This window comes from Schistocerca gregaria, chromosome 8 (assembly GCF_023897955.1).
Source record: "Schistocerca gregaria isolate iqSchGreg1 chromosome 8, iqSchGreg1.2, whole genome shotgun sequence".
Classification (NCBI taxonomy): domain Eukaryota; kingdom Metazoa; phylum Arthropoda; class Insecta; order Orthoptera; family Acrididae; genus Schistocerca; species Schistocerca gregaria.
Window position 1 is genome coordinate 22,413,650 of NC_064927.1, and position 22,021 is coordinate 22,435,670.

General features: G+C 45.8%; 8 non-coding genes across 8 annotated transcripts; all 8 read left to right on the forward strand.

Moving 5' to 3' along the window:
- Nucleotides 1-1,561: 1,561 nt before the first annotated feature.
- Trnak-cuu (transfer RNA lysine (anticodon CUU)) lies at nucleotides 1,562-1,634 on the forward strand. The gene has a single exon. It is a non-coding gene; the product is annotated as a tRNA-Lys (tRNA).
- Nucleotides 1,635-3,056: 1,422 nt separating this feature from the next.
- Nucleotides 3,057-3,129, forward strand: Trnak-cuu (transfer RNA lysine (anticodon CUU)). The gene has a single exon. It is a non-coding gene; the product is annotated as a tRNA-Lys (tRNA).
- Nucleotides 3,130-4,559: 1,430 nt separating this feature from the next.
- On the forward strand, nucleotides 4,560-4,632 carry Trnak-cuu (transfer RNA lysine (anticodon CUU)). Its single transcript has one exon. It is a non-coding gene; the product is annotated as a tRNA-Lys (tRNA).
- A 1,422-nt stretch (nucleotides 4,633-6,054) lies between these two features.
- On the forward strand, nucleotides 6,055-6,127 carry Trnak-cuu (transfer RNA lysine (anticodon CUU)). The gene has a single exon. It is a non-coding gene; the product is annotated as a tRNA-Lys (tRNA).
- A 1,438-nt stretch (nucleotides 6,128-7,565) lies between these two features.
- Nucleotides 7,566-7,638, forward strand: Trnak-cuu (transfer RNA lysine (anticodon CUU)). Its single transcript has one exon. It is a non-coding gene; the product is annotated as a tRNA-Lys (tRNA).
- A 1,430-nt stretch (nucleotides 7,639-9,068) lies between these two features.
- Nucleotides 9,069-9,141, forward strand: Trnak-cuu (transfer RNA lysine (anticodon CUU)). The gene has a single exon. It is a non-coding gene; the product is annotated as a tRNA-Lys (tRNA).
- Nucleotides 9,142-16,088: 6,947 nt separating this feature from the next.
- Nucleotides 16,089-16,161, forward strand: Trnak-cuu (transfer RNA lysine (anticodon CUU)). Its single transcript has one exon. It is a non-coding gene; the product is annotated as a tRNA-Lys (tRNA).
- Nucleotides 16,162-17,612: 1,451 nt separating this feature from the next.
- Nucleotides 17,613-17,685, forward strand: Trnak-cuu (transfer RNA lysine (anticodon CUU)). Its single transcript has one exon. It is a non-coding gene; the product is annotated as a tRNA-Lys (tRNA).
- Nucleotides 17,686-22,021: the final 4,336 nt, after the last annotated feature.

Below are 22,021 nucleotides of genomic sequence, written 5' to 3' on the forward strand. Positions count from 1 at the left end.
ATGGGACCACCCAAACGAGTACTGTGTGACGTGCTACCGGCAAGTATTCACCGAAGCAGCCGGACTAGCTCAGTCGGTAGAGCATGAGACTCTTAATTTCAGGTTCGTGGGTTCGAGCCCCACGCTGGGGGTAATGGAATTTTGTTCCGCTGCAGATGTATATTACCGTTTTTCTGATTAACGTGATGTAATGGAAATAGCAACTTTAAACTTTGCCTACGTCTCTGTCAGTCGCAAAGAAACTGTATTTGAAGGTGAAGGTGATTTTGTAGACATGTGTGAAAGACGTGTTCTGAAATGCAAGTGTTGTTGTTTGGAGAGCACATCGGTTATATATCAGATGTGTGGCCAAGCAGTAATGGGTCGCCATAGCTGCAAATATTAGTCGGTAATATGAAGTGTTGTCAGCTGAAGTCTGATGATCCAGACGACCGTAAGGACGAAGTACGCAAAAGTACTGCTAGGCCGCGCCTCTTTAGCTCAGTGGTAGAGCACTGGACTAGTAAACCAAGGGTCCTGAGTTCCATCCTCAAAGGAGAAGTCGTGTTTTGGAAATCAGTTGTGCGTTGTGGCCGTATAGCAAACAGTATCTGTGATGACGAACAATTAGCGACATGCCTTTTATTAAGAATTACTCTCAGATGTGATTAAGGCGAATGGCGCAGATAAAGCCTTTGCCAAAGCGGTACGGCATAAGGTGGGACGAGGCTGTCTGAATTACATTTTATAGATGTATTTCTCACATATGTCAGAGCCTCTCGCGGTCGTCGTCGTCGTCGTCGCCGCCGCCGCTTCTGTAGAAGTAGCAAATGGCCATCGTGGCAAATGCGGCGAGGAACGCCCTCCCTTCGATTCCGTATGCACAATGTGTGTGGTCTTGTTTCCCAGTCTATCTTCGGTCGGTCACGTAAGAGGTTGAATGTAACGAATGGGTGGGAAAGAGCAAGGGCAGCGGATGTGTAGAACCAAAACACAAATTATCAGGGGTGTGAGCGTTTCGAGATGAGTCATATACAAGTTGCACTTGGTCGTCAGTGACTGTGTGGCCTAATGGATAAGGCGTCGTACTTCGGATCTGAAGATTACAGGTTCGAATGCTGTCACGCTCGTGTTTTATCAGTTCTGAAAAAGAAACATACCGTTTTAATGTAGCATTTGAGCAGTACGAAACCGTCTGAATGTTGCTGTTGACCATTTGCTGCTTGGAGATGCTCTTGAGCTTGAAACACACACTACAAGACCGGTGTTAACTAGCGAAATGGTCGGCAGAGTGCCGTCACCCCGAGTTTCCGCTGGCACTTGCACATCTAAAACAACGTCGGAAAGTAACTCGTTCGCCTTTTGAGTGACAACAAGTATGAGTGTTAATTTTGACGCCACTAGCTCTGCAGGTTGTCATGCAATTCCTTTACCTCTCAGAAATGATTATGAAATAAAAGTGAAGTACGTGACGAGTGTGACGTTAGGAAAACATTTGGCAGCATGGTGAGATTCTGTATGGGACCACCCAACCCAAACGAGTACTGTGTGACGTGCTACACGGCGTATATTCACCGAAGCAGCCGGGCTAGCTCAGTCGGTAGAGCATGAGACTCTTAATCTCAGGTTCGTGAGTTCGAGCCCCACGCTGGGCGGAACGGAATTCTGTTCCGCTGCAGATGTATGTTACCGTTTTTCTGATTAACGTGATGTAATGGAAATAGCAACTTTAAACTTTGCCTACATCTCTGTCAGTCGCAAAGAAACTGTATTTGAAGGTGAAGGTGATTTTGTAGACATGTGTGAAAGACATGTTCTGAAATGCAAGTGTTGTTGTTTGGAGAGGACATCGGTTACGTGTCAGATGTGTAGCCAAGCAGTAATGGGTCGCCATAGCTGCAAATATTAGTCGGTAATATGAAGTGTTGTCAGCTGAAGTCTGATGATCCAGACGACCGTAAGGACGAAGTACCCAAAGGTACCGGTAGGCCGCGCCTCTTTAGCTCAGTGGTAGAGCACTGGACTAGTAAACCAAGGGTCGTGAGTTCCATCCTCAAAGGAGGAAGTCGTGTTTTGGAAATCAGTTGCGCGTCGTGGCCGTATAGCAAACAGTATCTGTGATGACGAACAATTAGCGACATGCCTTTTATTAAGAATTACTCTCAGATGTGATTAAGGCGAATGGCGCAGATAAAGCCTTTGCCAAAGCGGTACAGCATAAGGTGGGACGAGGCAGTCTGAATTACATTTTATAGATGTATTTCTCACATATGTCAGAGCCTCTCGCGGTCGTCGTCGTCGTCGCCGCCGCCGCTTCTGTAGAAGTAGCAAATGGCCATCGTGGCAAATGCGGCGAGGCACGCCCTGCCTTCGATTCCGTATTCACAAAGTGTGTGGTCTTGTTTCCCAGTCTATCTTTGGTCGGTCACGTAAGAGGTTGAATGTAACGAATGGGTTGCAAAGAGCAAGGGCAGCGGATGTGTAGAACGAAAACACAAATTATCAGGGGTGTGAGCGTTTCGAGATGAGTCATATAAAAGTTGCTCTTGGTCGTCAGTGACTGTGTGGCCTAATGGATAAGGCGTCGGACTTCGGATCTGAAGATTACAGGTTCGAATGCTGTCACGCTCGTGTTTTATCAGTTCTGAAAAAGAAACATACCGTTTTAATGTAGCATTTGAGCAGTACGAAACCGTCTGAATGTTGCTGTTGACCATTTTCTGCTTAGAGATGCTCTTGAGCTTGAAACACACACTACAAGACCGGTGTTAACTAGCGAAATGGTCGGCAGAGTGCCGTCACCCCGAGTTTCCGCTGGCACTTGCACATCTAAAACAACGTCGGAAAGTAAGTCGTCCGCCTTTTGAGTGACAACAAGTATGAGTGTTAATTTTGACGCCACTAGCTCTGCAGGTTGTCATGCAATTCCTTTACCTCTCAGAAATGATTATGAAATAAAAGTGAAGTACGTGACGAGTGTGACGTTAGGAAAACATTTGGCAGCATGGTGAGATTCTGTATGGGACCACCCAAACGAGTACTGTGTGACGTGCTACCGGCAAGTATTCACCGAAGCAGCCGGGCTAGCTCAGTCGGTAGAGCATGAGACTCTTAATTTCAGGTTCGTGGGTTCGAGCCCCACGCTGGGCGTAGTGGAATTTTGTTCCGCTGCAGATGTATATTACCGTTTTTCTGATTAACGTGATGTAATGGAAATAGCAACTTTAAACTTTGCCTACGTCTCTGTCAGTCGCAAAGAAACTGTATTTGAAGGTGAAGGTGATTTGGTAGACATGTGTGAAAGACATGTTCTGAAATGCAAGTTTCGTTGTTTGGAGAGCACATCGGTTATATGTCAGATGTGTGGCCAAGCAGTAATGGGTCGCCATAGCTGCAACTATTAGTCGGTAATATGAAGTGTTGTCAGCTGAAGTCTGATGATCCAGACGACCGTAAGGACGAAGTACGCAAAACTACCGCTAGGCCGCGCCTCATTAGCTCAGTGGTAGAGCACTGGACTAGTAAACCAAGGGTCGTGAGTTCCATCCTCAAAGGAGAAGTCGTGTTTTGGAAATCAGTTGTGCGTCGTGGCCGTATAGCAAACAGTATCTGTGATGACGAACAATTATCGACATGCCTTTTATTAAGAATTACTCTCAGATGTGATTAAGGCGAATGGCGCAGATAAAGCCTTTGCCAAAGCGGTACAGCATAAGGTGGGACGAGGCAGTCTGAATTACATTTTATAGATGTATTTCTCACATCTGTCAGAGCCTCTCGCGGTCGTCGTCGTCGTCGTCGCCGCCGCCGCTTCTGTAGAAGTAGCAAATGGCCATCGTGGCAAATGCGGCGAGGCACGCCCTGCCTTCGATTCCGTATTCACAATGTGTGTGGTCTTGTTTCCCAGTCTATCTTTGGTCGGTCACGTAAGAGGTTGAATGTAACGAATGGGTTGCGAAGAGCAAGGGCAGCGGATGTGTAGAACGAAAACACAAATTATCAGGGGTGTGAGCGTTTCGAGATGAGTCATATACAAGTTGCACTTGGTCGTCAGTGACTTTGTGGCCTAATGGATAAGGCGTCGTACTTCGGATCTGAAGATTACAGGTTCGAATGCTGTCACGCTCGTGTTTTATCAGTTCTGAAAAAGAAACATACCGTTTTAATGTAGCATTTGAGCAGTACGAAACCGTCTGAATGTTGCTGTTGACCATTTTCTGCTTGGAGATGCTCTTGAGCTTGAAACACACACTACAAGACCGGTGTTAACTAGCGAAATGGTCGGCAGAGTGCCGTCACCCCGAGTTTCCGCTGGCACTTGCACATCTAAAACAACGTCGGAAAGTAACTCGTTCGCCTTTTGAGTGACAACAAGTATGAGTGTTAATTTTGACGCCACTAGCTCTGCAGGTTGTCATGCAATTCCTTTACCTCTCAGAAATGATTATGAAATAAAAGTGAAGTACGTGACGAGTGTGACGTTAGGAAAACATTTGGCAGCATGGTGAGATTCTGTATGGGACCACCCAACCCAAACGAGTACTGTGTGACGTGCTACACGGCGTATATTCACCGAAGCAGCCGGGCTAGCTCAGTCGGTAGAGCGTGAGACTCTTAATCTCAGGTTCGTGAGTTCGAGCCCCACGCTGGGCGGAACGGAATTCTGTTCCGCTGCAGATGTATGTTACCGTTTTTCTGATTAACGTGATGTAATGGAAATAGCAACTTTAAACTTTGCCTACATCTCTGTCAGTCGCAAAGAAACTGTATTTGAAGGTGAAGGTGATTTTGTAGACATGTGTGAAAGACATGTTCTGAAATGCAAGTGTTGTTGTTTGGAGAGGACATCGGTTACGTGTCAGATGTGTAGCCAAGCAGTAATGGGTCGCCATAGCTGCAAATATTAGTCGGTAATATGAAGTGTTGTCAGCTGAAGTCTGATGATCCAGACGACCGTAAGGACGAAGTACCCAAAGGTACCGGTAGGCCGCGCCTCTTTAGCTCAGTGGTAGAGCACTGGACTAGTAAACCAAGGGTCGTGAGTTCCATCCTCAAAGGAGGAAGTCGTGTTTTGGAAATCAGTTGCGCGTCGTGGCCGTATAGCAAACAGTATCTGTGATGACGAACAATTATCGACATGCCTTTTATTAAGAATTACTCTCAGATGTGATTAAGGCGAATGGCGCAGATAAAGCCTTTGCCAAAGCGGTACAGCATAAGGTGGGACGAGGCAGTCTGAATTACATTTTATAGATGTATTCCTCACATATGTCAGAGCCTCTCGCGGTCGTCGTCGTCGTCGCCGCCGCCGCTTCTGTAGAAGTAGCAAATGGCCATCGTGGCAAATGCGGCGAGGCACGCCCTGCCTTCGATTCCGTATTCACAAAGAGTGTGGTCTTGTTTCCCAGTCTATCTTTGGTCGGTCACGTAAGAGGTTGAATGTAACGAATGGGTTGCAAAGAGCAAGGACAGCGGATGTGTAGAACGAAAACACAAATTATCAGGTGTGTGAGCGTTTCGAGATGAGTCATATACAAGTTGCTCTTGGTCGTCAGTGACTGTGTGGCCTAATGGATAAGGCGTCGGACTTCGGATCTGAAGATTACAGGTTCGAATGCTGTCACGCCCGTGTGTTATCAGTTCTGAAAAATAAACATACCGTTTTAATGTAGCATTTGAGCAGTACGAAACCGTCTGAATGTTGCTGTTGACCATTTTCTGCTTGGAGATGCTCTTGAGCTTGAAACACACACTACAAGACCGGTGTTAACTAGCGAAATGGTCGGCAGAGTGCCGTCACCCCGAGTTTCCGCTGGCACTTGCACATCTAAAACAACGTCGGAAAGTAACTCGTTCGCCTTTTGAGTGACAACAAGTATGAGTGTTAATTTTGACGCCACTAGCTCTGCAGGTTGTCATGCAATTCTTTTACCTCTCAGAAATGATTATGAAATAAAAGTGAAGTACGTGACGAGTGTGACGTTAGGAAAACATTTGGCAGCATGGTGAGATTCTGTATGGGACCACCCAAACGAGTACTGTGTGACGTGCTACCGGCAAGTATTCACCGAAACAGCCGGGCTAGCTCAGTCGGTAGAGCATGAGACTCTTAATCTCAGGTTCGTGGGTTCGAACCCCACGCTGGGCGTAATGGAATTTTGTTCCGCTGCAGATGTATATTACCGTTTTTCTGATTAAAGTGATGTAATGGAAATAGCTACTTTAAACTTTGCCTACGTCTCTGTCAGTCGCAAAGAAACTGTATTTGAAGGTGAAGGTGATTTGGTAGACATGTGTGAAAGACATGTTCGGAAATGCAAGTTTCGTTGTTTGGAGAGCACATCGGTTATATGTCAGATGTGTGGCCAAGCAGTAATGCGTCGCCATGCTGCAAATATTAGTCGGTAATATGAAGTGTTGTCAGCTGAAGTCTGATGATCCAGACGACCGTAAGGACGAAGTACGCAAAAGTACCGCTAGGCCGCGCCTCTTTAGCTCAGTGGTAGAGCACTGGACTAGTACACCAAGGGTCGTGAGTTCATTCCTCAAAGGAGAAGTCGTGTTTTGGAAATTAGTTGCGCGTCGTGGCCGTATAGCAAACAGTATCTGTGATGACGAACAATTAGCGACATGCCTTTTATTAAGAATTACTCTCAGATGTGATTAAGGCGAATGGCGCAGATAAAGCCTTTGCCAAAGCGGTACAGCATAAGGTGGGACGAGGCAGTCTGAATTACATTTTATAGATGTGTTTCTCACATATGTCAGAGCCTCTCGCGGTCGTCGTCGTCGTCGTCGTCGTCGTCGTCGTCGCCGCCGCCGCTTCTGTAGAAGTAGCAAATGGCCATCGTGGCAAATGCGGCGAGGCACGCCCTGCCTTCGATTCCGTATGCACAAAGTGTGTGGTCTTATTTCCCAGTCTATCTTTGGTCGGTCACGTAAGAGGTTGAATGTAACGAATGGGTGGGAAAGAGCAAGGGCAGCGGCTGTGTAGAACGAAAACACAAATTATCAGGGGTGTGAGCGTTTCGAGATGAGTCATATACAAGTTGCACTTGGTCGTCAGTGACTGTGTGGCCTAATGGATAAGGCGTCGGACTTCGGATCTGAAGATTACAGGTTAGAATGCTGTCACGCTCGTGTTTTATCAGTTGTGAAAAAGAAACATACCGTTTTAATGTAGCATTTGAGCAGTACGAAACCGTCTGAATGTTGCTGTTGACCATTTTCTGCTTGGAGATGCTCTTGAGCTTGAAACACACACTACAAGACCGGTGTTAACTAGCGAAATGGTCGGCAGAGTGCCGTCACCCCGAGTTTCCGCTTGCACTTGCACATCTAAAACAACGTCGGAAAGTAACTCGTTCGCCTTTTGAGTCACATCAAGTATGAGTGTTAATTTTGACACCACTAGCTCTGCAGGTTGTCATGCAATTCCTTTACCTCTCAGAAATGATTATGAAATAAAAGTGAAGTACGTGACGGGTGTGACGTTAGGAAAACATTTGGCAGCATGGTGAGATTCTGTATGGGACCACCCAAACGAGTACTGTGTGACGTGCTACCGGCAAGTACTCACCGAAGTAGCCGGGCTAGCTCAGTCGGTAGAGCATGAGACTCTTAATCTCAGGTTCGTGGGTTCGAGCCCCACGCTGGGCGTAATGGAATTTTGTTCCGCTGCAGATGTATATTACCGTTTTTCTGATTAACGTGATGTAATGGAAATAGCAACTTTAAACTTTGCCTACGTCTCTGTCAGTCGCAAAGAAACTGTATTTGAAGGTGAAGGTGATTTTGTAGACATGTGTGAAAGACATGTTCTGAAATGCAAGTTTCGTTGTTTGGAGAGCACATCGGTTATATGTCAGATGTGTGGCCAAACAGTAATGGGTCGCCATAGCTGCAAATATTAGTCGGTAATATGAAGTGTTGTCAGCTGAAGTCTGATGATCCAGACGACCGTAAGGACGAAGTACGCAAAAGTACCGCTAGGCCGCGCCTCATTAGCTCAGTGGTAGAGCACTGGACTAGTAAACTAAGGGTCGTGAGTTCCATCCTCAAAGGAGAAGTCGTGTTTTGGAAATCAGTTGTGCGTCGTGGCCGTATAGCAAACAGTATCTGTGATGACGAACAATTAGCGACATGCCTTTTATTAAGAATTACTCTCAGATGTGATTAAGGCGAATGGCGCAGATAAAGCCTTTGCCAAAGCGGTACAGCATAAGGTGGGACGAGGCAGTCTGAATTACATTTTATAGATGTATTTCTCACATATGTCAGAGCCTCTCGCGGTCGTCGTCGTCGTCGTCGTCGTCGCCGCCGCCGCTTCTGTAGAAGTAGCAAATGGCCATCGTGGCAAATGCGGCGAGGCACGCCCTGCCTTCGATTCCGTATGCACAAAGTGTGTGGTCTTATTTCCCAGTCTATCTTTGGTCGGTCACGTAAGAGGTTGAATGTAACGAATGGGTGGGAAAGAGCAAGGGCAGCGGCTGTGTAGAACGAAAACACAAATTATCAGGGGTGTGAGCGTTTCGAGATGAGTCATATACAAGTTGCACTTGGTCGTCAGTGACTGTGTGGCCTAATGGATAAGGCGTCGGACTTCGGATCTGAAGATTACAGGTTAGAATGCTGTCATGCTCGTGTTTTATCAGTTGTGAAAAAGAAACATACCGTTTTAATGTAGCATTTGAGCAGTACGAAACCGTCTGAATGTTGCTGTTGACCATTTTCTGCTTGGAGATGCTCTTGAGCTTGAAACACACACTACAAGACCGGTGTTAACTAGCGAAATGGTCGGCAGAGTGCCGTCACCCCGAGTTTCCGCTTGCACTTGCACATCTAAAACAACGTCGGAAAGTAACTCGTTCGCCTTTTGAGTCACATCAAGTATGAGTGTTAATTTTGACACCACTAGCTCTGCAGGTTGTCATGCAATTCCTTTACCTCTCAGAAATGATTATGAAATAAAAGTGAAGTACGTGACGGGTGTGGCGTTAGGAAAACATTTGGCAGCATGGTGAGATTCTGTATGGGACCACCCAAACGAGTACTGTGTGACGTGCTACCGGCAAGTACTCACCGAAGTAGCCGGGCTAGCTCAGTCGGTAGAGCATGAGACTCTTAATCTCAGGTTCGTGGGTTCGAGCCCCACGCTGGGCGTAATGGAATTTTGTTCCGCTGCAGATGTATATTACCGTTTTTCTGATTAACGTGATGTAATGGAAATAGCAACTTTAAACTTTACCTACGTCTCTGTCAGTCGCAAAGAAACTGTATTTGAAGGTGAAGGTGATTTTGTAGACATGTGTGAAAGACATGTTCTGAAATGCAAGTTTCGTTGTTTGGAGAGCACATCGGTTATATGTCAGATGTGTGGCCAAACAGTAATGGGTCGCCATAGCTGCAAATATTAGTCGGTAATATGAAGTGTTGTCAGCTGAAGTCTGATGATCCAGACGACCGTAAGGACGAAGTACGCAAAAGTACCTCTAGGCCGCGCCTCATTAGCTCAGTGGTAGAGCACTGGACTAGTAAACCAAGGGTCGTGAGTTCCATCCTCAAAGGAGAAGTCGTGTTTTGGAAATCAGTTGTGCGTCGTGGCCGTATAGCAAACAGTATCTGTGATGACGAACAATTATCGACATGCCTTTTATTAAGAATTACTCTCAGATGTGATTAAGGCGAATGGCGCAGATAAAGCCTTTGCCAAAGCGGTACAGCATAAGGTGGGACGAGGCAGTCTGAATTACATTTTATAGATGTATTTCTCACATATGTCAGAGCCTCTCGCGGTCGTCGTCGTCGTCGTCGTCGTCGTCGTCGTCGTCGTCGCCGCCGCTTGTGTAGAAGTAGCAAATGGCCATCGTGGCAAATGCGGCGAGGCACGCCCTGCCTTCGATTCCGTATGCACAAAGTGTGTGGTCTTATTTCCCAGTCTATCTTTGGTCGGTCACGTAAGAGGTTGAATGTAACGAATGGGTGGGAAAGAGCAAGGGCAGCGGCTGTGTAGAACGAAAACACAAATTATCAGGGGTGTGAGCGTTTCGAGATGAGTCATATACAAGTTGCACTTGGTCGTCAGTCACTGTGTGGCCTAATGCGCGCATTCTGGCTTTAGCCGTCGCCGCGGTCGGACGTGCTTGTTGTTTACTCCGCGTACGTTAGCGCTATCGCCGGTGTTTGGTGTTTACGTGAAGTTAGCTGTACATTTTCGCTGTTATTTTTTGAGTGGTGTCTCTGATAAGTGTTTTTATAGTGCTTTCGTCCGTTCCACGTTTCGTGCTTCGCCGCAATTTCGGTTGATGCCGGAATTTCGTCGGAACCGACGACCATGTCTGACACCGTCAGGAAGAATACTTTAGTCTTCTCGTTCGAGAAAGAAACACGGCCGGTCCAACCCACTGCGCTGGAAATCCACGATTGGCTGACTGAGGTAATCGGTATAAATTCTGACTCTGTTCATACCACGCAATTAGATGCTGAAAAATACTGTGTTTTTGTTAAATTTCTGAACTCAGTGACAGTCGATAAGTTGCTTGCAAAATGGGGTAATTCCGTCGAATTTGTTCATCGAGACGGTTCAAAAAGTAATGTCTCTGTACGAAAAGCTGATATCATGTACACCAATGTCATGATTTTGAATGTTCCAATTGAAATTGATAATCAGTTGATCAAGGACGCTCTATCTAAATATGGCGAAGTTAAATCTATCTATAACGAAAGATGGTCGAAGCTATACAAGATACAGTGTTTTAATGGCATTAGATCCGTTGAAATGGAGGTGAAAGCCAACATTCCGCCCCATATATCCGTTGCAGGCCATAAAGCACATGTTGTGTATTCTGGTCAGGAGCGCACGTGCAATATTTGCAATGAGACAGGTCATTTCCGACAAGATTGTCCGCGCCGTGTTTTTGTTCTTCGGAACAATCTAACACAGCGTCAAAAACTGACCCTCAGCGATGTCTTACCAAATAGCACTTCCCTTCTTTCGGTTAACGACAGTGGTGCATGTACTTCTGCAGTGCCCGCCATAACTACTACGGAGTTCCCTCCCCTGAGCGTCATTACATCACACCCTTCTGTTCCCGATTGCGATCTCCAGAATAAGAAGCGACCGTTGGAAACGACCGATGACGGCTCGGACGGCGAGTCCGCCCGTCATTCGCCTTCCACCCGCAAGCAGAAGCAGTGTAATGCGGATGTGCTCGAGGAAACAAACAGTACATGTATTGACGTGACGACAGCCGCTGAGGCAACCCGGCCGCTGTCGGCGGCTGAACAGGTACAAACGGTCCACGGAGGGGACGCAGTAACGATTGTCGCGGAGACGGAAGAGGCGCACTCCGAAGCACAAGAGGTGACGGAGCGGAACCCAACTCAAGAATTTACAGACCCACAAACCGCCGACTCAGTCAGTGCTCTGGAGCTAGTGACGGAAGAACAAGGAAATGGCACTCGTAAAAAGGACGCTGTTGGGGCAACTTCGGTCACAACGGTGGTAAAGATAGACAATCCGAATGACGGCGCGTTGAACCAAGATGTCCGAAGACGCCGACTCAAACCGCAACCTACTCTCAAAGCTTTCCGTAACCAAAGCAAACAACAACCAGCACAAGAGGAAGCGACGGCCAAGAACGTCTTGTATGAAATCATCACGGAAAGACCTAAGGAGGTACCTTCAAGTGACATTAGTGATGCAAAGCCCCTCGGTAAAACTAAAACCCGAGATGTTCGGAATCCTGCACCAAAATGAGGCTGTAAGATGAAAAAAAAAAGGATTTTGTTGAACCAGTTTCATTTCTAATTGTACTACTGTCTTAGTCATATTTCAGAGGAACCAGATGAAGTGTTTACCGAGCTTCAAATACTGACTCTTCTTTTAGATGTTTGTTTAAGCGGAGTCGTTTCTCCCTTCTAGCAGCTGCACATCTCTTTTCTTTTTTTTATTAATATTTTGTTATCTTTTTAATCACTTATTTACTTTTTATGCAAACTAAATGTCCCAGGCATATACAATTACGACTATCAATATTAACAGGCTTACATCCGTGACTAAAGTTACAGCGCTCAAGGATTATTTATATGAGTCAGGGACGGACATTGCTTTCCTACAGGAAGTAGTGCTGACTAATCTTACAGTGCCTGGATATTTGGCGATTTTAAATGTCTCACTTGACACCAACGTCGGTACAGCAATTTTAGTCAGGGAGGGGATTCCTGTCTCGGATATCGAGAGGTTGGACTCCGGCAGAGCGATAGGTATAAAAGTCTTTGGTTCTACCCTTATCAATCTGTATGCCCCTTCTGGCACATCCAATAGAATGGAAAGAGCACAGTTCTATAAAGAAGAAATCATTTATTTATTACGGAAAAACCCAAAAGATCTTATAATAGGCGGTGATTTTAATTGTGTGATAAATAAGAAAGACCAGGTTCCGAATTTTAATAACTGCAATGAACTGAAGCGTTTCGTCACTGTTTTACAGCTTAAAGATGCTTGGGAAATAATGTATCCCACATTTGTGGCATTTACATTCCTAGGTCCTCACTCACGTAGCAGGATCGACAGACTCTACATATCGCAAAGTCTAGTTAGCTCCTTCATTAAAGCAGAGACGATTCCAGTTTACTTTTCTGATCATAGCTCCGTGCTAGCTTCCATCAACCTTACTGCGCAACCCACTCGCCGTTTTAGAAGTTCATGGCACCTTAATACGTCACTGATGCAGGACGACGGATTAGAAGAAAGTTTGACAGAAGCGTGGGCATTGTGCCTCCGCTCTGCAGATAGACACGTCTCAGTACTAGACTGGTGGTGCAACAGGGCAAAGCCTAAACTGAGAAAAGTTCTCATCCAGTATAGTGTACAACGATCGAAAGACTTGAAAAATTCCATAGAATTTTATTATACCATGCTGCGAAATTTATATGAACAGGCAAACACTTCCAACGTCCGTCTGGCAGATATCAAGCAAACTAAGGCCAAATTGCTCAGTCTTAAAAGACAGCAGATGGAGGGTCTGAAATTAAAATCCAAGGCTAAGACAGTCGTGGAGGATGAACATGCTTCCTTGTACCATCTACTGAAGCACGAAAGAAACAGGAGACGCACCTTCATTGATGGACTTCAGTCTGAAACTGGCGAGACACTCATGACTCAGAGAGACATCGTCAATGCAGTGCACAAATATTACGAAGACCTATACACTGCCAACCCGGTATGTGAAGAGTCCTTCGATGAGTTCCTTAGTTCCATAGCTCCACAGGTCTCGGACGAGGAAAACGAAGACCTTCTCGTTGAGTGTACTAACGAAGATATCCACAGAATCATCTGCAAATCTCCTCTGAGGAAATCGCCGGGACCGGATGGTTTGCCTGTTGAATTTTATAAACGATACTGGCCACTGATTGGTGACATGTTTACCCGAATGACGAACGAGGTGCTTCAGGGAAAGCATTTACCTGCTGTTTTTAAAGAGAGCACAATAGTACTAATCCCAAAAAATGCTGCAAAAAGAAACCTCAACAACTTTCGTCCTATCTCCCTGTTAAACTCCGATTATAAAATCATCGGCAGAATTTTAAACAACAGACTCTCACAGTTGGCCAAAAAGATAGTAAGTCCATACCAGTCCTGTGTGCCTACCAAGAGCATTTTCAAAAGCATAGCTGAATATAGAGATATAATTGCAATCACTGCTGTGACCACCATAAAATGTGCTATCATGTTTATTGACTTCCAGAAAGCATTTGATCGTGTGGATCATAGATTCCTTAGTGCCACACTGAACAAAATAGGTTTTAATGAGCGAGTCGTAAGTGTGATCAGAAATGTTGCAACAGGCATCAGCGCTTGTATATCAGTTAACTGCCAGAGGACAAAGCAGATTCAGATCAGGCGCGGCGTTCCTCAAGGAAGCCCCCTCTCCATGTTCCTATTCGTGCTTTCATTAGAACCTTTCCTCCGCAGTGTTCATGCCACTCTAACTGGCATCACATTATCTGGCCACCGAACAGTCATAAACGCCTATGCCGATGATGTCGGAGTCGTCCTGCGAAATCCCGACGACATTTTGAAATTGGAAACGCTAATTAAAAAGTACTGTAGAGTCTCCGGAGCAGGTGTCAACGCAAACAAAAGCAAACTCCTAAACCTGCGGGGTTTTCAACATACCACCTTAGCCTGGGCCACAATGGTCACCCAATGCAAAGCACTAGGAATAACACTGACACCTTGTCCGTTAAAAATGGCAGCTATCAATTGGAGAAATACGTCGGGACAACTTCTTGGAACAACAAGAGAAAACCTCCACCGTAACATGAACCAAGTTCAGAGGGTGATTTTCATTAACCACTGCATTCTCTCCAGGAGTTACTTTATAGCACAGATCTTCCCACTACCGAAAATGATTGGAAAAAAGATAATGTCTACCATTGCCAGCTATCTTTGGAGAGGGGATATATTCAGAGTCGACGCAAAAACTGCGACCTTAGATCCCAGGAATGGAGGTTTGGGGTTAGTTGACATCAGAAATAAGGCGTCTGCGCTTTTTATAAAAAGGACCGCCACTATCCTTAGCGACCACGCTGATAGCATTACAACTAAATTATTTGAAGTTGTCAGGCCTGCCAGTTTACAGGCGCCGGTGAATGTGCAAAAAATAAATAACCGGCTCCAGTACGTTCGTGTATATTTTGTGGAATTCAGCTATCTCGGCGGTGTCATCATCAACTCACGACGGATCACGGCCCGCGATATTCTGTCCCATCGAAAGAAAATGGAGGGGAGAAACAAATTGGAAAGTAAATACCCACACACTGATTGGGACGCCATATGGAAAAATATTAATACGCGTGGTCTACCATCGGACGTCAAGTCAGCGTGGTATAAAACAGTGAATGAGACCGTAAGCACCAATGAAAGGTTACATGCAATCGGCGTTAGCGACACGAACCTATGTCTCAAATGTAAATTGATCGACACGTTAGTGCACAGATTCACGTGCGGTGGCAATCTACAACTCTGTAATTGGATTAGGGAACAACTGGCTTTTCTTACGAGATCTTCGGTGGAAAATTTTCCCCCTGTTACATTCCTCAGGCCTCAGACTTGCTATTTTCCAGCAGCAAAAAACAACTCGGTCCATTGGTTAATGGGACACTATGTGAATTACGTAATTAATCACCTGGGAAATGACAATTCCACTGATTTTTACATGTACTTGAAGTGTGCTTTTTATAACGCCCTGAAATATAAAGACCACAAGAAAAACTACGGCAATATGCTTAAAATTGTATTCGAGCGACTGGGCATTGGTTGACAAGCCAACGAGATAAACAAAAATCGTTTATTTAAGCGAAACGACGCTTAAACAAAAACAATTGGGGAGAAGTACAATTTTACAGTTTCATATTACAATCACTTATCCTCTGCTGGCAAAGAAGGCTATTTTGTTTACTGCACAGAAGAAGCCGAAGCCGAAAGCCAGTATCGCAGGGTTAAAGATAAATTGTTTTCTTATACATTCATTTTATGACTGAGAAGGAAGTCTCATTTGTTTCCATGGAAGGGAAAAAAAAAATGGTGTAAAAAAAAAAAATGAATAAGGCGTCGGACTTCGGATCTGAAGATTACAGGTTAGAATGCTGTCACGCTCGTGTTTTATCAGTTGTGAAAAAGAAACATACCGTTTTAATGTAGCATTTGAGCAGTACGAAACCGTCTGAATGTTGCTGTTGACCATTTTCTGCTTGGAGATGCTCTTGAGCTTGAAACACACACTACAAGACCGGTGTTAACTAGCGAAATGGTCGGCAGAGTGCCGTCACCCCGAGTTTCCGCTTGCACTTGCACATCTAAAACAACGTCGGAAAGTAACTCGTTCGCCTTTTGAGTCACATCAAGTATGAGTGTTAATTTTGACGCCACTAGCTCTGCAGGTTGTCATGCAATTCCTTTACCTCTCAGAAATGATTATGAAATAAAAGTGAAGTACGTGACGTGTGTGACGTTAGGAAAACATTTGGCAGCATGGTGAGATTCTGTATGGGACCACCCAAACGAGTACTGTGTGACGTGCTACCGGCAAGTACTCACCGAAGCAGCCGGACTAGCTCAGTCGGTAGAGCATGAGACTCTTAATCTCAGGTTCGTGGGTTCGAGCCCCACGCTGGGCGTAATGGAATTTTGTTCCGCTGCAGATGTATATTACCATTTTTCTGATTAACGTGATGTAATGGAAATAGCAACTTTAAACTTTGCCTACGTCTCTGTCAGTCGCAAAGAAACTGTATTTGAAGGTGAAGGTGATTTTGTAGACATGTGTGAAAGACATGTTCTGAAATGCAAGTTTCGTTGTTTGGAGAGCACATCGGTTATATGTCAGATGTGTGGCCAAGCAGTAATGGGTCGCCATAGCTGCAAATATTAGTCGGTAATATGAAGTGTTGTCAGCTGAAGTCTGATGATCCAGACGACCGTAAGGACGAAGTACGCAAAAGTACCGCTAGGCCGCGCCTCATTAGCTCAGTGGAAGAGCACTGGACTAGTAAACCAAGGGTCGTGAGTTCCATCCTCAAAGGAGAAGTCGTGTTTTGGAAATCAGTTGCGCGTCGTGGCCGTATAGCAAACAGTATCTGTGATGACGAACAATTAGCGACATGCCTTTTATTAAGAATTACTCTCAGATGTGATTAAGGCGAATGGCGCAGATAAAGCCTTTGCCAAAGCGGTACAGCATAAGGTGGGACGAGGCAGTCTGAATTACATTTTATAGATGTATTTCTCACATATGTCAGAGCCTCTCGCGGTCGTCGTCGTCGTCGTCGTCGTCGTCGTCGTCGTCGTCGTCGTCGCCGCCGCCGCTTCTGTAGAAGTAGCAAATGGCCATCGTGGCAAATGCGGCGAGGCACGCCCTGCCTTCGATTCCGTATGCACAAAGTGTGTGGTCTTATTTCCCAGTCTATCTTTGGTCGGTCACGTAAGAGGTTGAATGTAACGAATGGGTGGGAAAGAGCAAGGGCAGCGGCTGTGTAGAACGAAAACACAAATTATCAGGGGTGTGAGCGTTTCGAGATGAGTCATATACAAGTTGCACTTGGTCGTCAGTGACTGTGTGGCCTAATGGATAAGGCGTCGGACTTTGGATCTGAAGATTACAGGTTCGAATGCTGTCACGCTCGTGTTTTATCAGTTCTGAAAAAGAAACATACCGTTTTAATGTAGCATTTGAGCAGTACGAAACCGTCTGAATGTTGCTGTTGACCATTTTCTGCTTGGAGATGCTCTTGAGCTTGAAACACACACTACAAGACCGGTGTTAACTAGCGAAATGGTTGGCAGAGTGCCGTCACCCCGAGTTTCCGCTTGCACTTACACATCTAAAACAACGTCGGAAAGTAGCTCGTTCGCCTTTTGAGTCACATCAAGTATGAGTGTTAATTTTGACGCCACTAGCTCTGCAGGTTGTCATGCAATTCCTTTACCTCTCAGAAATGATTATGAAATAAAAGTGAAGTACGTGACGAGTGTGACGTTAGGAAAACATTTGGCAGCAAGGTGAGATTCTGTATGGGACCACCCAAACGAGTACTGTGTGACGTGCTACCGGCAAGTACTCACCGAAGCAGCCGGGCTAGCTCAGTCGGTAGAGCATGAGACTCTTAATCTCAGGTTCGTGGGTTCGAGCCCCACGCTGGGCGTAATGGAATTTTGTTCCGCTGCAGATGTGTATTACCGTTTTTCTGATTAACGTGATGTAATGGAAATAGCAACTTTAAACTTTGCCTACGTCTCTGTCAGTCGCAAAGAAACTGTATTTGAAGGTGAAGGTGATTTTGTAGACATGTGTGAAAGACATGTTCGGAAATGCAAGTTTCGTTGTTTGGAGAGCACATCGGTTATATGTCAGATGTGTGGCCAAGCAGTAATGGGTCGCCACAGCTGCAAATATTAGTCGGTAATATGAATTGTTGTCAGCTGAAGTCTGATGATCCAGACGACCGTAAGGACGAAGTACGCAAAAGTACCGCTAGGCCGCGCCTCTTTAGCTCAGTGGTAGAGCACTGGACTAGTAAACCAAGGGTCGTGAGTTCCATCCTCAAAGGAGAAGTCGTGTTTTGGAAATCAGTTGCGCGTCGTGGCCGTATAGCAAACAGTATCTGTGATGACGAACAATTAGCGACATGCCTATTATTAAGAATTACTCTCAGATGTGATTAAGGCGAATGGCGCAGATAAAGCCTTTGCCAAAGCGGTACAGCATAAGGTGGGACGAGGCAGTCTGAATTACATTTTATAGATGTATTTCTCACATATGTCAGAGACTCTCGCGGTCGTCGTCGTCGTCGTCGTCGTCGTCGTCGTCGTCGTCGCCGCCGCCGCTTCTGTAGAAGTAGCAAATGGCCATCGTGGCAAATGCGGCGAGGCACGCCCTGCCTTCGATTCCGTATGCACAAAGTGTGTGGTCTTATTTCCCAGTCTATCTTTGGTCGGTCACGTAAGAGGTTGAATGTAACGAATGGGTGGGAAAGAGCAAGGGCAGCGGCTGTGTAGAACGAAAACACAAATTATCAGGGGTGTGAGCGTTTCGAGATGAGTCATATACAAGTTGCACTTGGTCGTCAGTGACTGTGTGGCCTAATGGATAAGGCGTCGGACTTCGGATCTGAAGATTACAGGTTCGAATGCTGTCACGCTTGTGTTTTATCAGTTCTGAAAAAGAAACATACCGTTTTAATGTAGCATTTGAGCAGTACGAAACTGTCTGAATGTTGCTGTTGACCATTTTCTGCTTGGAGATGCTCTTCAGCTTGAAACACACACTACAAGACCGGTGTTAACTAGCGAAATGGTCGGCAGAGTGCCGTCACCCCGAGTTTCCGCTTGCACTTGCACATCTAAAACAACGTCGGAAAGTAACTCGTTCGCCTTTGAGTCACATCAAGCATGAGTGTTAATCTTGACGCCACTAGCTCTGCAGGTTGTCATGCAATTCCTTTACCTCTCAGAAATGATTATGAAATAAAAGTGAAGTACGTGGCGAGTGTGACGTTGGGAAAACATTTGGCAGCATGGTGAGATTCTGTATGGGACCACCCAACCCAAACGAGTACTGTGTGACGTGCTACCCGGCAAGTATTCACCGAAGCAGCCGGGCTAGCTGAATCGCTAGAGCATGAGACTCTTAATCTCAGGTTCGTGGGTTCGAGCCCCACGCTGTGCGGAGTGGGATTTTGTTCCGCTGCAGATGTAAATTACCGTTTTTCTGATTAAAGTGATGTAATGGAAATAGCAACTTTAAACTTTGCCTACGTCTCTGTCAGTCGCAAAGAAACTGTATTTGAAGGTGAAGGTGATTTTGTAGACATGTGTGAAAGACATGTTCTGAAATGCAAGTGTTGTTGTTTGGAGTGCACATCGGTTATATGTCAGATGTGTGGCCAAGCAGTAATGGGTCGCCATAGCTGCAAATATTAGTCGGTAATATGAAGTGTTGTCAGTTGAAGTCTGATGATCCAGACGACCGTAAGGACGAAATACGCAAAAGTACCGCTAGGCCGCACCACCTTAGCTCAGTGGTAGAGCACTGGACTAGTAAACCAAGGGTCGTGAGTTCCATCCTCAAAGGAGGAAGTCGTGGTTTGGAAATCAGTTGCGCGTCGTGGCCGTTTAGCAAACAGTATCTGTGATGACGAACAATTAGCGATTTGCCTTTTATTAATAATTACTCTCAGATGTGATTAAGGCGAATGGCGCACATAAAGCCTTTGCCAAAGCGGTACAGCATAAGGTGGGACGAGGCAGTCTGAATTACATTTTATAGATGTATTTCTCACATATGTCAGAGCCTCTCGCGGTCGTCGTCTTCGTCGTCGCCGTCGCCGCCGCCGCCGCTTCTGTAGAAGTAGCAAATGGCCATCGTGGCAAATGCGGCGAGGCACGCCCTGCCTTCGATTCCGTATGCACAAAGTGTGTGGTCTTGTTTCCCAGTCTATCGTTGGTCGGTCACGTAAGAGGTTGAATGTAACGAATGGGTGGGAAAGAGCAAGGGCAGCTGCTGTGTAGAACGAAAACACAAATTATCAGGGGTGTGAGCGTTTCGAGATGAGTCATATACAAGTTGCACTTGGTCGTCAGTGACTGTGTGGCCTAATGGATAAGGCGTCGGACTTCGGATCTGAAGATTACAGGTTCGAATGCTGTCACGCTCGTGTTTTATCAGTTCTGAAAAAGAAACATACCGTTTTAATGTAGCATTTGAGCAGTACGAAACCGTCTGAATGTTGCTGTTGACCATTTTCTGCTTGGAGATGCTCTTGAGCTTGAAACACACACTACAAGACCGGTGTTAACTAGCGAAATGGTCGGCAGAGTGCCGTCACCCCGAGTTTCCGCTGGCACTTGCACATCTAAAACAACGTCGGAAAGTAACTCGTTCGCCTTTTGAGTCACATCAAGTATGAGTGTTAATTTTGACGCCACTAGCTCTGCAGGTTGTCATGCAATTCCTTTACCTCTCAGAAATGATTATGAAATAAAAGTGAAGTACGTTACGAGTGTGACGTTAGGAAAACATTTGGCAGCATGGTGAGATTCTGTATGGGACCACCCAACCCAAACGAGTACTGTGTGACGTGCTACCCGGGAAGTATCCACTGAAGCAGCAGGGCTAGCTGAATCGGTTGAGCAGGAGGCTCTTAGTCTCAGGTTCGTGGGTTCGAGCCCCACACTGTGCGTAATGTGATTTTGTTCCGCTGCAGATGTAAATTACCGTTTTTCTGATTAAAGTGATGTAATGGAAATAGCAACTTTAAACTTTGCCTACGTCTCTGTCAGTCGCAAAGAAACTGTATTTGAAGTTGAAGGTGATATTGTAGACATGTGTGAAAGACATGTTCTGAAATGCAAGTGTTGTTGTTTGGAGAGCACATCGGTTATATGTCAGATGTGTGGCCAAGCAGTAATGGGTCGCCATAGCTGCAAATATTAGTCGGTAATATGAAGTGTTGTCAGCTGAAGTCTGATGATCCAGACGACCGTAAGGACGAAGTAATCAAAAGTACCGCTAGGCCGCGCCTCTTTAGCTCAGTGGTAGAGCACTGGACTAGTAAACTAAGGGTCGTCAGTTCCATCCTCAAAGGAGGAAGTCGTGTTTTGGAAGTCAGTTGCGCGTCGTGGCCGTATAGCAATCAGTATCTGTGATGACGAACAATTAGCGACATGCCTTTTATTAAGAATTACTCTCAGATGTGATTACGGCGAATGGCGCAGATAAAGCCTTTGCCAAAGCGGTACAGCATAAGGTGGGACGAGGCAGTCTGAATTACATTTTATAGATGTATTTCTCACATATGTCAGAGCCTCTCGCGGTCGTCGTCGTCGTCGTCGTCGTCGCCGCCGCCGCTTCTGTAGAAGTAGCAAATGGCCATCGTGGCAAATGCGGCGAAGCACGCCCTGCCTTCGATTCCGTATGCACAATGTGTGTGGTCTTGTTTCCCTGTCTATCTTTGGTCGGTCACGTAAGAGGTTGAATGTAACGAATGGGTGGGAAAGAGCAAGGGCAGCGGCTGTGTAGAACGAAAACACAAATTATCAGGGGTGTGAGCGTTTCGAGATGAGTCACATACAAGTTGCACTTGGTCGCCAGTGACTGTGTGGCCTAATGGAAAAGGCGTCGGACTTCGGATCTGAAGATTACAGGTCCGAATGCTGTCACGCTCGTGTTTTATCAGTTCTGAAAAAGAAACATACCGTTTTAATGTAGCATTTGAGCAGTACGAAACCGTCTGAATGTTGCTGTTGACCATTTTCTGCTTGGAGATGCTCTTGAGCTTGAAACACACACTACAAGACCGGTGTTAACTAGCGAAATGGTTGGCAGAGTGCCGTCACCCCGAGTTTCCGCTTGCACTTACACATCTAAAACAACGTCGGAAAGTAGCTCGTTCGCCTTTTGAGTCACATCAAGTATGAGTGTTAATTTTGACGCCACTAGCTCTGCAGGTTGTCATGCAATTCCTTTACCTCTCAGAAATG